Below are 11,363 nucleotides of genomic sequence, written 5' to 3'. Positions count from 1 at the left end.
TCTCTCTCTCTCTCTCTCTCTCTCTCTCTCTCTCTCTCTCTCCCTCTCTCTCTGCTTTGCTATGATTTACTATTTTGAGCCCCTTTATTGGCTCCTCACAATCGTGAGCTGTAACCTGGTATTACAAGTAAAATAAATACTTTCTTTCTTAAAAAAAGGTTGTGTGGAATATTGTGCAGAAATGTGAGAAGGTTCCCTGTTACAATGGAAAGAGGACATAGCCATCCACCCATTTATTCTGATTCTCTTTCTCAGTCTTCATCTGTATAACTTCCTTCATTTTCCAAAGCTCATATCTTGAATCTCCAAGGCTCGACTATACTGGCCCTTCCTCTCTCTGAGATCCAAGGCTTCAGGGCTCATAGGAAAGGACTTTGATTAAATTTCTTCAAAGAGGTTTACATAATCACTTCATTTAAAATCTATTTTTAACAATAAGTCTTCAGTGACAACAATGAGTCTAAGAAGTACATAATAATTGTATTATCTAATTATCTTCCTTGCCAATATGTCAAGTGAAATAAATACATCACCACTATCAACATTTGTCCTCGTGTCTCCTCATACAATTTCTTCTCTTCCTCCTTCTTCTCCCTCCTCTACCACTTACTCTGCCTGTTCTATTTCTTCTTGCTTTTCAGTGTGGTATAATTGTTTGGACTTTAGAACTAGTCATTACTTTAATTAAATTCAGAGTATCATAAATACATATTATTCTTTCTATATTTTACAGCTAATACTTGTTCCTTTTCTGTAAATCTTATGTAATCTTGTAACCATGCTACTGGGGGAAAAAAAGAAATTCATAGATAGTCATACTTACATATGGCTTCTGGAATATTTCATCTAATTAGCAATAAGGCCACGAATGTTCATGTCTTATCTGTTATTTCCAACATTGTTATCTCTCTGACCACAAAGATCAAATTCACTACTGCAGCTCAAACTCCACCTGGTTATAGATTCAATTTTTCACCACTAAAATTTCCTCACTTTTGACACTTCTCTTCAATTTGTTTGCCACACTGTCCTGAAGTCTTCCCTTCAAGTTTCCAGACAAATATCAACCTGGAGCAGAGAATATCCAATCCTTGCAAAGACAGTCCCTGATACCACAAAAGAAATTTAAAAAGAAAAGAAAATCAACAAACACTTGAGAAGTTTGATCAGTTGGAGACAGTGTGCCAAGACGGTATTGACTGTCAGTTCCTCATGACCTCTTATGATGATTTTTTTTTAAATCAGGAAGTCTTACTTTTACAAAAGAAGCTGAAAGATTTGACTGTTTTCAAATCTTTTAACAAAATAAAACATTTTGTAGACCTGGCCTGATTAAGCAACTCCAAGCTTAGATTTGTATAAACTATATGCCTCTGCTGTATGGACTTGATATTATTGACTGTCATTGAATAACTAGTAGCCAGTCTTTACAGATTTACTAAATTTGCCATATTTTCATTCAGAGAAAATATATAAACAAGCCTGAACTGAGAATAAATTTATTCCCTGCTACTCAAATAGAGTACATGTATTTCAGCATGAGATATCAAAGTTCACCAGGAATTGTTTCTCATTTCTTACCCGTGGGTTTCATGGAGAATAATTATTGATAGTGACCCCCTTCATACTAAGGGGTTATAGCTTAATAACATAACATATGTTCAGCAAGAATTATATAGGTTTGGTATACGTGAAATATAAATTGAAAAATGTAAGTAAAAATAAGCTATGTGGCCACACTAGTACTGGGTAATGCCTGTCTTAGCTACTGACATACAAAAATTACACAGATGTGGGTATGTGGTTGTATAAACAACAGTGAGATGCTATATGAAATACTCTAGCCAGTCTCAGGGCAGAGTAGTTGACTTCAACATCAGAACTATTTCAATAATTAAATACTGTTTTAAGCTTCAAAGATCTAATTTTACAGGTACTGAGACAAAGTTTGAGATAAATAAGTTTTAGTGACATGAATACTCTTGGAAGGCATGGCATAAGATTTCCTGAGATGCTTTAAGGTCAAGACTGCCTATGTTCTCAGCTGAATCTGTGTTTGGAAACAAGAGACTAAGAATTATACTATATATAACTACACTAAAGGTGCAATTTAGTGACACATCTCCTAGGAGAAATAGAAAACTTAGCACATGATTAATACTTAAGGGGACATGACTGGCATAAAGGAATAAAGAACAACCCATGGTTTGATTTAATTAAGTGTTGACTTTCCTAGTGAGGATAAAGATGTTCAGAAGACATCTCGTGTGGGCTAGTGTATTCACACAAGAAAAGGCCTTAGAGAACTGGACTAGTGAGCAGCAGGTGGAGAATAATCTAAAATGATCATATGTATATAAAATGTGGATATACAGATGGGATTGTAAGTAAAGAAAGGGAAATGATATAATTATATTTTAATTTTCAATGTAAATCTTTTTAAAAGAGGAAAAAAGACAATGGTGACATTTTGTCTATTTAATGTATATTGTATATACATAGAAGTGAGTATATAATGTATGCATATATGAGTATAAGTATACATATATTTGTATGTCTGTATGTATGTCTGTATGTAAATTCAAACCAAGCATCTCACTGAAAAATAGAATTGTATCTGGTTAATAAATCATTAGACTAGATGATGAGATGCCTTTAATGTTCAGATTTGTTTCATACACACATGTTTACAGAAGTCATAATTATAGTAATGCAATTCTTTTGCATGTTCAGCCATTTATCTTTTTCCTTTTTGGCTTTTCCTCTCCATATCTTTTCCTCTGCAGTCATATTTATATACCCATATATGTTAAATAGTATGCAACTACACATATGTTCTTCTCATTTGAATACTTTGATAAATATCATGGTATAATAAATATGGGATAATTCACCCCATATAGGGACATTAATATTTTCAATGTTTTGTTATCACAATCAATGATGTAACAGATACCCTGGCATATGAGTCATTATTTGTTGGCTGTTTTCTTTGTATAATACAGTCTTACAGGATATTCTTGGTTAAATCAGATACTTTTAGTTCAGTTCCAATTAAGGCATAAATAATTCTTTTCTTAATATCTATAAAACAATAAATACTATGGCTCTTTTTACTTCGTTACTAGTTAGAATTCTCAAAAAACAACTTTTATATTACTGTAAGTTTTATGACTAATAGGGACATGTTTTAATCTATTGGAAATCATGTTTTCTTTGGCTATATTAGAGTATGAGAATGTAACTTATAAATGTTCTATGGTTTTTGTTTTAATTATTACTGATTTTCTTTCCTTTCATATTGTTCCTTTCTTCTCAATCAAGGAAATAGAATGGGAAATACTCAAAGCATTATGGAAGATAGCATTTATTATATAAATAAGACTTCATCCAGTTGTGATGTTAGTGGGAGAAAAGGCTTCTCAAAGGGAAATCTGGAAGCACAGAGAAAAGTTACACGAAGACCTTGTAAAACACAGGCTTGCCAGAGACCAGAGGTGGAGTTCTGATAGAGCAGTAACAGAGCAGTCAACAGAAAGGATGTGACTTCTTCCTGGCGGGCTGCAGATTCAGAAGGAATAGGAGCTAGACAAGTCGGAGAAGAAAAGGAAAAGGCAGAGTCTGTCTACAGCCCTGCCATTCATTACCTCTAAGCATGATGATCTCTACACTGTGGAGGCTTCTGTGTCCCTTCTGCCTTCCAAAGCTTTTACTAATTTTTCATTCTTCTCCAACTTAAAATCGTACAAGGAGGAATGTTCTAGTAAACACAGTTGGCTACAGGTGGCAGCCTAGTTATTCTCCAGCTCACTGCTGACAGTGTGGTCAGTAAGCTATTAAAAAGAAAGAGTGTAAAGAGGAATGAGCACAGACCACCAGTCACAAACTATATCCAAAGTAGTTATAGATCATATGTATCATAGTTAAATATCACATGAAGCAATCTGTCACTTGGACTGTTTAATTTTGTGTATTATTTAAATGTTTAGAGGGCTATTGTCCCTCGTTATCTTTGCTATTATTGCAATTTGATTACCTAGTATGTTGGGTTTTTGTATTGAAAATTGCATGGCTTGGTGCTTAAAATATGTATTATGATGTTATTTCTCACTGGTGAATTACATCTGTTTTTCCTTAATATTTTCAATGTTCAATGTTCAGTATCTCCCTCCTGTGAGATACAACCAGAATGTTTAACAATAATTCAAAAGTAGTTCAAGGTTAGGTATTAAGAGTTATGCTCATCTTATGACATGGATAAAAAAGCTGTCCATGACCAGAAACATGGCTAAATGTATTATTATCATATTTGCAAAGTTATACTTGTGGCTTCTATGACCAAGGAGGACATATAGTCATTGCTCATAGGCTCATTGGCTCTCTAATCTTTGGTAACCGGGTCCTTAAGTTCCCCTATGGGCTGTTGGACAGGCTGTCTGGCCTGAATTATTATTCCCAGGGCTACCCAAACACCAGTGATAAACAAAGAGCTATACACTCTGGCCCCAAGCTCTGCTCTTAAATCAGATGCTTGTTCCTCTATTTCAGCTTTATCATTTCTCTAATGATGAGGAAAACTGTTTCACAACCTGTGTTTTGGAAGTTAATTTTACTGTTTTTAAATAACTTTGGAAGATGTTATCAGAGGCTACATCAGTCACTGAATTTAGAATCTGAAAAATCTCAATATTACAATCAAGATTATCAGAAATTTTTATTAATTCCCCATTATCTGCCTTGGGTCTTATAAACATAAAATCTTGTACTTTTTTATGTGACTGCATCTGCTCATCCTCTTCTTTACAGAAGGAAGTGACACAGATGCTTGGTTTGGCCAGAAAAGGACATTAATAAGGAAGAAAGGATACCATGCTGGAGTGTGGGCCTCTAGCCTCTTTTATGTAGGAAGGGTTTGTGTCCTGTGGGCTCAGGGTTCGTGTTCTAGGCCAACACTGATAATTGAGCTGAGTCACTTTTACATAACTGGAAAAGCTTAACACTGTCCTACGAAGAGTCTAGACAGCCTACACACAGACGATGTATGACTATTGCCCAGCAGTAGAACAGAAACCATCTAATGGCTGAATCATAGCATGATTGATATTTCTGCCAGAAGGCCAGGTTTCCTCAATTTCCAATTTCCAAATTGTGCTGCAGGAAACTACCTAATATTTCATTGCAAGGTTGGAGAATCAAAGCATCCACAGAATCCCAAGATGCACTCAAGCTGAAAGTTGTGAAGGTTCTGAGATCCTTTTGAAAAGAGAAGGCAAAGGTGTTCCTTTAAGAGAATGTGTATTATACCACATTATGTAAAGGGCACAAAATGTGTCTTTCATGTATCATGTATTATTTGTGTATGATGTAAATGGAAACTCAGTTCATATAATCTAGCTAAGCTGATGGTTTATGGACATATTTTCAGTTCTTTCTCTTTTGTTCCTTGGCTCACACCATCCCCAGGCCTTTAGAATTACTGTCATTATGACACTTGACACTCAGTTACCAATTGAGCCAACAGAAGTTAGATTTCCCTCACCTGAGGCCATCTTAGAATCCCCTTTTCTCATTTTTCCTAAAACTCTTGAAAATACTCTGGACCCTGACTGCCCTGAGATTAAGTTCTGGCACTAATACCTTCTATTATTATTAGCTGAGGTGGCTTTGAGATCTGTCAATTCTTGTACTCTATCTTCTATTTTCTAGTTTTCCCATTACACTAACAATCCATTCCTTTTTTTCTTAGTAATGAAGTTTTCTTCCCCTTATTAATAGCCTTATCACACCATCTCCAAGTCCCCTCCTTCACAGACCTTCTACAATATGCTTTATCTTTCCTTAGAATGCTTACATCTTCCTATCTTTCTTCCTATCATTGCATTTCACTCTGAGAAATCCCAGCAATCCTAAGAGGAAAAGGCTTTATTATACCATGTCCCTTCATTACCAGAGATACACTATACTCTACACATAGCCTCTTACTAAGTGGTTCCCTGTCCATTCATCTTTTACATGTATATATTAATTTTATTTATGTTTCTATTAAAAATGTTTCTCAAACTCTACTGTACTTTCTATTCTTTATAATTATTTAATCCACCACGTTTTTCTGTTAGGAGGTTTCTTTAGAGGGATGTATCCTTCATGCCTTTTATGAGGAATTCTTTATTATGCACATCTCCAATGCCTCAGCTTTTGCTTGTCTTGCTTACTTTCAATGTTTTCTGGATTCAGAGAGTTCTCTAACAAAAACTCACTTCATTTCTACTCTTCTCTGGACGAAAGGTAATCAGCATACCTCAGTAACATTATTTCACTTGCCTTGACTCTATTGTCCTGTTTGCTTAGACTTATATTTCCATTCTCCTTAACTATAAAACCTGTTTGCAGAAAACACATCTACTAAAGTGGTTTGAATAAGAATGTCCCTCACAGAGTAATAAGTTTGAATGGTTAGTCATCAGATTGTGGAACTACTTCAGAAGGATTAAGAAGCATGACCTTGGAGTAGATGTGGCCTTGTTGGAGGATGCATGTCACTAGGGGGGGACTTTGAGGTTTCACATGCCCAAACCAGGCCCAGCGACTTTCTCTCTTCCTGCTACCTGATGTTCTTGTTGTAGAACTCTCTCTCAGCTACTTCTCTAGCATGATGTTTGCCTATGTTCCTTCATTCTCCCTGCTGTGATAATAAGGTACTAAGCCTCTGAACTGTATGCAAGCCTCAACTAGCACCTAATTTGGGAACATTTTTATGAAAACAAAAATATCTGCTCAATTATCATGGCATAGCCTATTCACCTATTTGTTAGTGGAGAAGGCTGAAGGAAGACTACCTATGCATCTTCAGGATACAAATGATGAAGGGAATATGTGGCACATATTTCTCATTCACTTACCCAGAGGAAAATGTCTTTCTTCAGAAACCACCTATAAAAGTAGTACAGAAACGAGTTTCTATTCTAATTGTCTAACTGAGAGACCCAGTTTTGACACTGTGACTTGTTGGCTTCTGAATAACCTTCTAACAAGTCACATTGCCAGAGAAAACACCAGCCCTTTTACCAGCCTCAAGTAAACAAAGAAAACCTTGCAAACTAACCTAGAGCTTAAATTGTATAAGCTTAAATCCAAGGAGAACATTGAAGGATATCATCGTCATTTGAAAATGTTTATTTGACAATTGTCAAGGTCCTGAACAAACCCATCCCATAAGTGAGATAGAGGTGCAGTGGGAACAGTAATGTCTGTTGCCTAACATCACTAATGCCCCAGTAAAGCTCTATCACAAGGTAAGCAAAGGCAGCTGCTCCCCAGCACTCTCAGCTTTCAATATGATGCTCCCTATGATGTTCAGCAGCCTCCTCAAACCACTGCCTTCCAAATCAAGTGGCCACAGCATACCCATCTCCACCAACATGCCAAGTTCTGGGCATGCCCCAAAGCCTATGGCATGGCAGCCATTAGCACAAAAGGGAGAATATCCCAAGAAAAGGGGAATACATTAAGACAGGGTCCTTGGTAAAATGTCATTTGGGGGACAGAATGAAGATATTTGAGAGTACAGAATGAACTTTTCCACTGGTAACCTAACTGGAAGAAGAGTAGCAATGCAATTCAAAAGCCTACCTGTAGCAGCTGATGGTGCCCTAGCCAGAAACCTTCAATTAGTTGAGGACCTTATCTCAACCCCTCTGACAAACAGATCGCTGGAAAAGGAAACTGAAGAGAAATAGACCTTTTTCTTCCTAGAAGCAAAGGTCGTGAAGAACTGTTCCCATCTACCTCAGAAAGCCTGACTACTGATATTTTAAGACTTATAGTCATGATGACGATTGTAACTAGCAGAAAGAATTCCAGTGTTGTGGAGAATATTGTGGTGGATCATATAGGCTCTGAAATATAGAAGCAAGTAAAAGAAGATTGATAATGTTCATGCTTTGGAAGAGGATCCTTTGATTTGTGATGATCATGATGACTTCTTGATTTGGGACCAATGCAGCATTCAAGAGTGGATGAATGGAGGTCATTTACCTCTAACTAGATTCTTGCCTGAATTCCCTTCATGAATGGATCAGGAAGACATCAAAGAATATATATGAGAAGTACCTTAGTGTCAACTTTTAAGGGGGTAAGACAACTTAAAACCAACTACCTTGAGGAATTTAAATGAAACAGGTCTTAACTGTGGGTAGCAATAGAATGCTAGCTATACGCCATTATAGCTAAGGAAAATATTACAGCTCAAAGCATTCAGGTACTTTCAGGTGCCAGCCTTGAGTGGTTCATTGTACAGTAACCTGCAGGTCAGTTGCAGAGGTAGCAAGAGTATGTCTCCTATCTGAACGATCTTAAACACTGGAAATTGCAGGCCTCTAGTAGCTGAGGCAGGAAATGTGGTGCCAGGGAATTCATGGATCTATGGCAGCCAGGCCTGGTTTAAGATTGGGGTCAGAGTGTGTCCAAACCCCAGAAACTGGCAGGAGTAGAATTACGCTTGACAGTAGATTGCATGTACAAGTGCACATAGATCACTGCCTCCACCTTGGTCCCACCAGAAGAGGTCATGTAGCCCAATAGCCAGGTTAAACTTTCTTTTCCTTATAAGGTCATGTCCAGGAGTTATCTGGAATTTCTTCCTATGCAAATGGCGTGTTTCCAGCACTCTGGCTCTGGCCAATGATGTATGCTCAGCCCATACCCCCTAATCATACTCCAAAGGTTGAAATAGCCTTTGTTTCCCCCCAGTTGAATGAGCTGTCTCACTGAACCCTGTCTCTAAAGAATCTGTATTTTTTTTTTCTGAGCTCATACATAATTTGAGGTTTTATTACCCCCAGCTGCTTCCCCCTTAGTGCACCACTCATGATCACAGGCAATCTTGCCCTTAAGAGAGGGGGAACAGTAGAAATCTAGAATACCCAAGATACAATTTGCAAAACACATGAAACTGAAGAAGAAGGAAAACCAAAGTGTGGATACTTCGTTCCTTCTTAGAATGGGGAACAAAATATCCATGGAAGGAGTTACAAAGTTCAGAGCAGAGCCTGAAGGAATGACCATCCAGAGACTGCCCCACTTGGGGATCCATCCCATAAACAACCACCAAACCCAGACACTAGGCAGATGCCAATAAGAGCCTGCTGACAGGAGCCTGATATAGCTGTCTCCTGTGAGGCTTTGACAGTGCCTGGCAAATACAGAAGTGGATGCTCACAGTCATCTATTGGACAGAGCACAAGGTCCCCAATTAAGAAGCCAGAGAAAGTACCCAGGGAGCTGAAGAGATATGAGGACCCATAGGAGGAACATCAATATGAACTAACCAGTACCCCCAGAGCTCCTTGGAACTATACCACCAATCAAAGAAAATACATGGTGGAACTTGTGGATCTAGCTATATATGTAGCAGAAAATGGCCTAGTCAGTCATCAATGGGAAGAGAGACCCTTGGCCTTGTGGCTCTATGCCCCAATATAGGGGAATTCCAGGACCAGAAATGGGAGTGATTGTGTTGGGGAGAGGGGGGGAGGGGGGAGGGGATAGGAGATTTTCAGAGGAGAAAATTAGAAAGGGGATAACATTTGAAATGTAAATAAAGAAAATATCAGAGAGAGAGAGAGAGAGAGAGAGAGAGAGAGAGAGAGAGAGAGAGGTGGAGAGGAACAGAATGGAAATGACAAGAAATGACTCCTTAACATACAATCGCAGAAGTCTCAGTGAGGGAGAACTTTTATTTATGGTTAGGAAATTCTGATCCCTTTGTAGAAGCCTCAGACATGGAAAGATGGCAAGCAAGTCTTACTATGGAGCTAGCTCTTTCCAAAGGCTTCACATCTTTCTCTTTTGAGTTCCAAAGGGGGAAAATGTGTCTAAAACCAGAGAAGAACCAAACTTATTGAGAATCTGCTGGGCTATGCTTAGCTGGATCCTTAAGACTATCCATTTAATCACAGAAGAGTTAGCACAAGACTATGGTGGTCTTTGCAGACTGTTTTGATTTTCCCAATTAATCTCACTAGAGGCTCTATGTGTCAAAAGCTGTGGGACCCTTCTGCAGCCACCACTGCTGAGGAATGTGGATTTTTGTGAACCCTATAACCCCCAACCTGCAGTTTCTCCACTTATTAGAGACAACCACATTGGGTGAAAGCCAGGCATAGGTAGGAATGTTTTTATTAGTGGTAATTTCTACCCAGTCATTTGAAGCTTTTGGAGCTTTAAGGATAAAAGAATCTCTGGGGGAATCACCATGCCTAACCTAAAGCTGTACTACAGAGCAATTGTGATAATAACTGCATGGTACTGGTATATCGACAAACAAGTAGACCAATGGACTAGAATGGAAGAACCAGAAATGAACCCACACACCTATGGTCACTTGATCTTTGATAAGGGAGCTAAAACCATCCAGTGGAAAAAAAAGACAGCATTTTCAACAAATGGTACTGGCACAACTGGCAGTTATCATGTTGAAGAATATGAATTGATCTATTCCTATCTCCTTGTACTAAGGTCAAATCTAAGTGGATCAAGGAACTCCACATAAAACCAGAGACAGTGAAACTTATAGAGGAGAATGTGGGGAAAAGCCTCGAAGATATGGGCACAGGGAAAAATTCCTGAATAGAACAGCAATGGCTTCTACTGTAAGATCAAGAATTGACAAATGGGAACCTCATAAAAGTGTAAAGCTTCTGTAAGGCAAAATACACCATCAATAAGACAAAAAGGCCACCAACAGATTGGGAAAGGATCTTTACCTATCCTAAATCAGAAAGGGGACTAATATCCAATATATAAAAATAATTCAAGAAGGTGGACTCCAGAAAATCAAATAACCCCATTAAAAAATGGGGCTCAGAGCTAAACAAAGAATCCTCAACTGAGGAATTCCGAATAGCTGAGAAGCACCTGAAAAAAATGTTCAGCATCCTTAATCATCAGGGAAATGCAAATCAAAACAACCCTGAGATTCTACCTCACACCAGTGAGGCTAAGATCAAAAATTCAGGTAACAGCAGATGCTGGTGAGGATGTGGGGAAAGAGGAACCTTCCTCCATTGTTGGTGAGATTGCAAGCTTGTACAACCACTCTGGAAATCAGTCTGGAGGTTCCTCAGAAAGTTGGACATAGTACTACCAGAGGATCCCACAATACCTTTCCTGGGCATATATCTAGAAGATGTTCCAACCGGGAAGAAGGATACATGCTCCACTATGTTCATAGCAGCCTTCTTTATAATAGCCAGAAGCCAGAAAGAACCCAGATGCTCCTCAACAGAGGAGTGGATACAGAAAATGTGGTACATTTACACAATGGAGTACTACTCAGCTATTAAAAAGAATGAATTTATGAAATT

This window comes from Mus caroli, chromosome 2 (assembly GCF_900094665.2).
Source record: "Mus caroli chromosome 2, CAROLI_EIJ_v1.1, whole genome shotgun sequence".
In the NCBI taxonomy this organism is placed as follows: Eukaryota; Metazoa; Chordata; class Mammalia; order Rodentia; family Muridae; genus Mus; species Mus caroli.
This window is presented reverse-complemented; position numbering follows the sequence as displayed.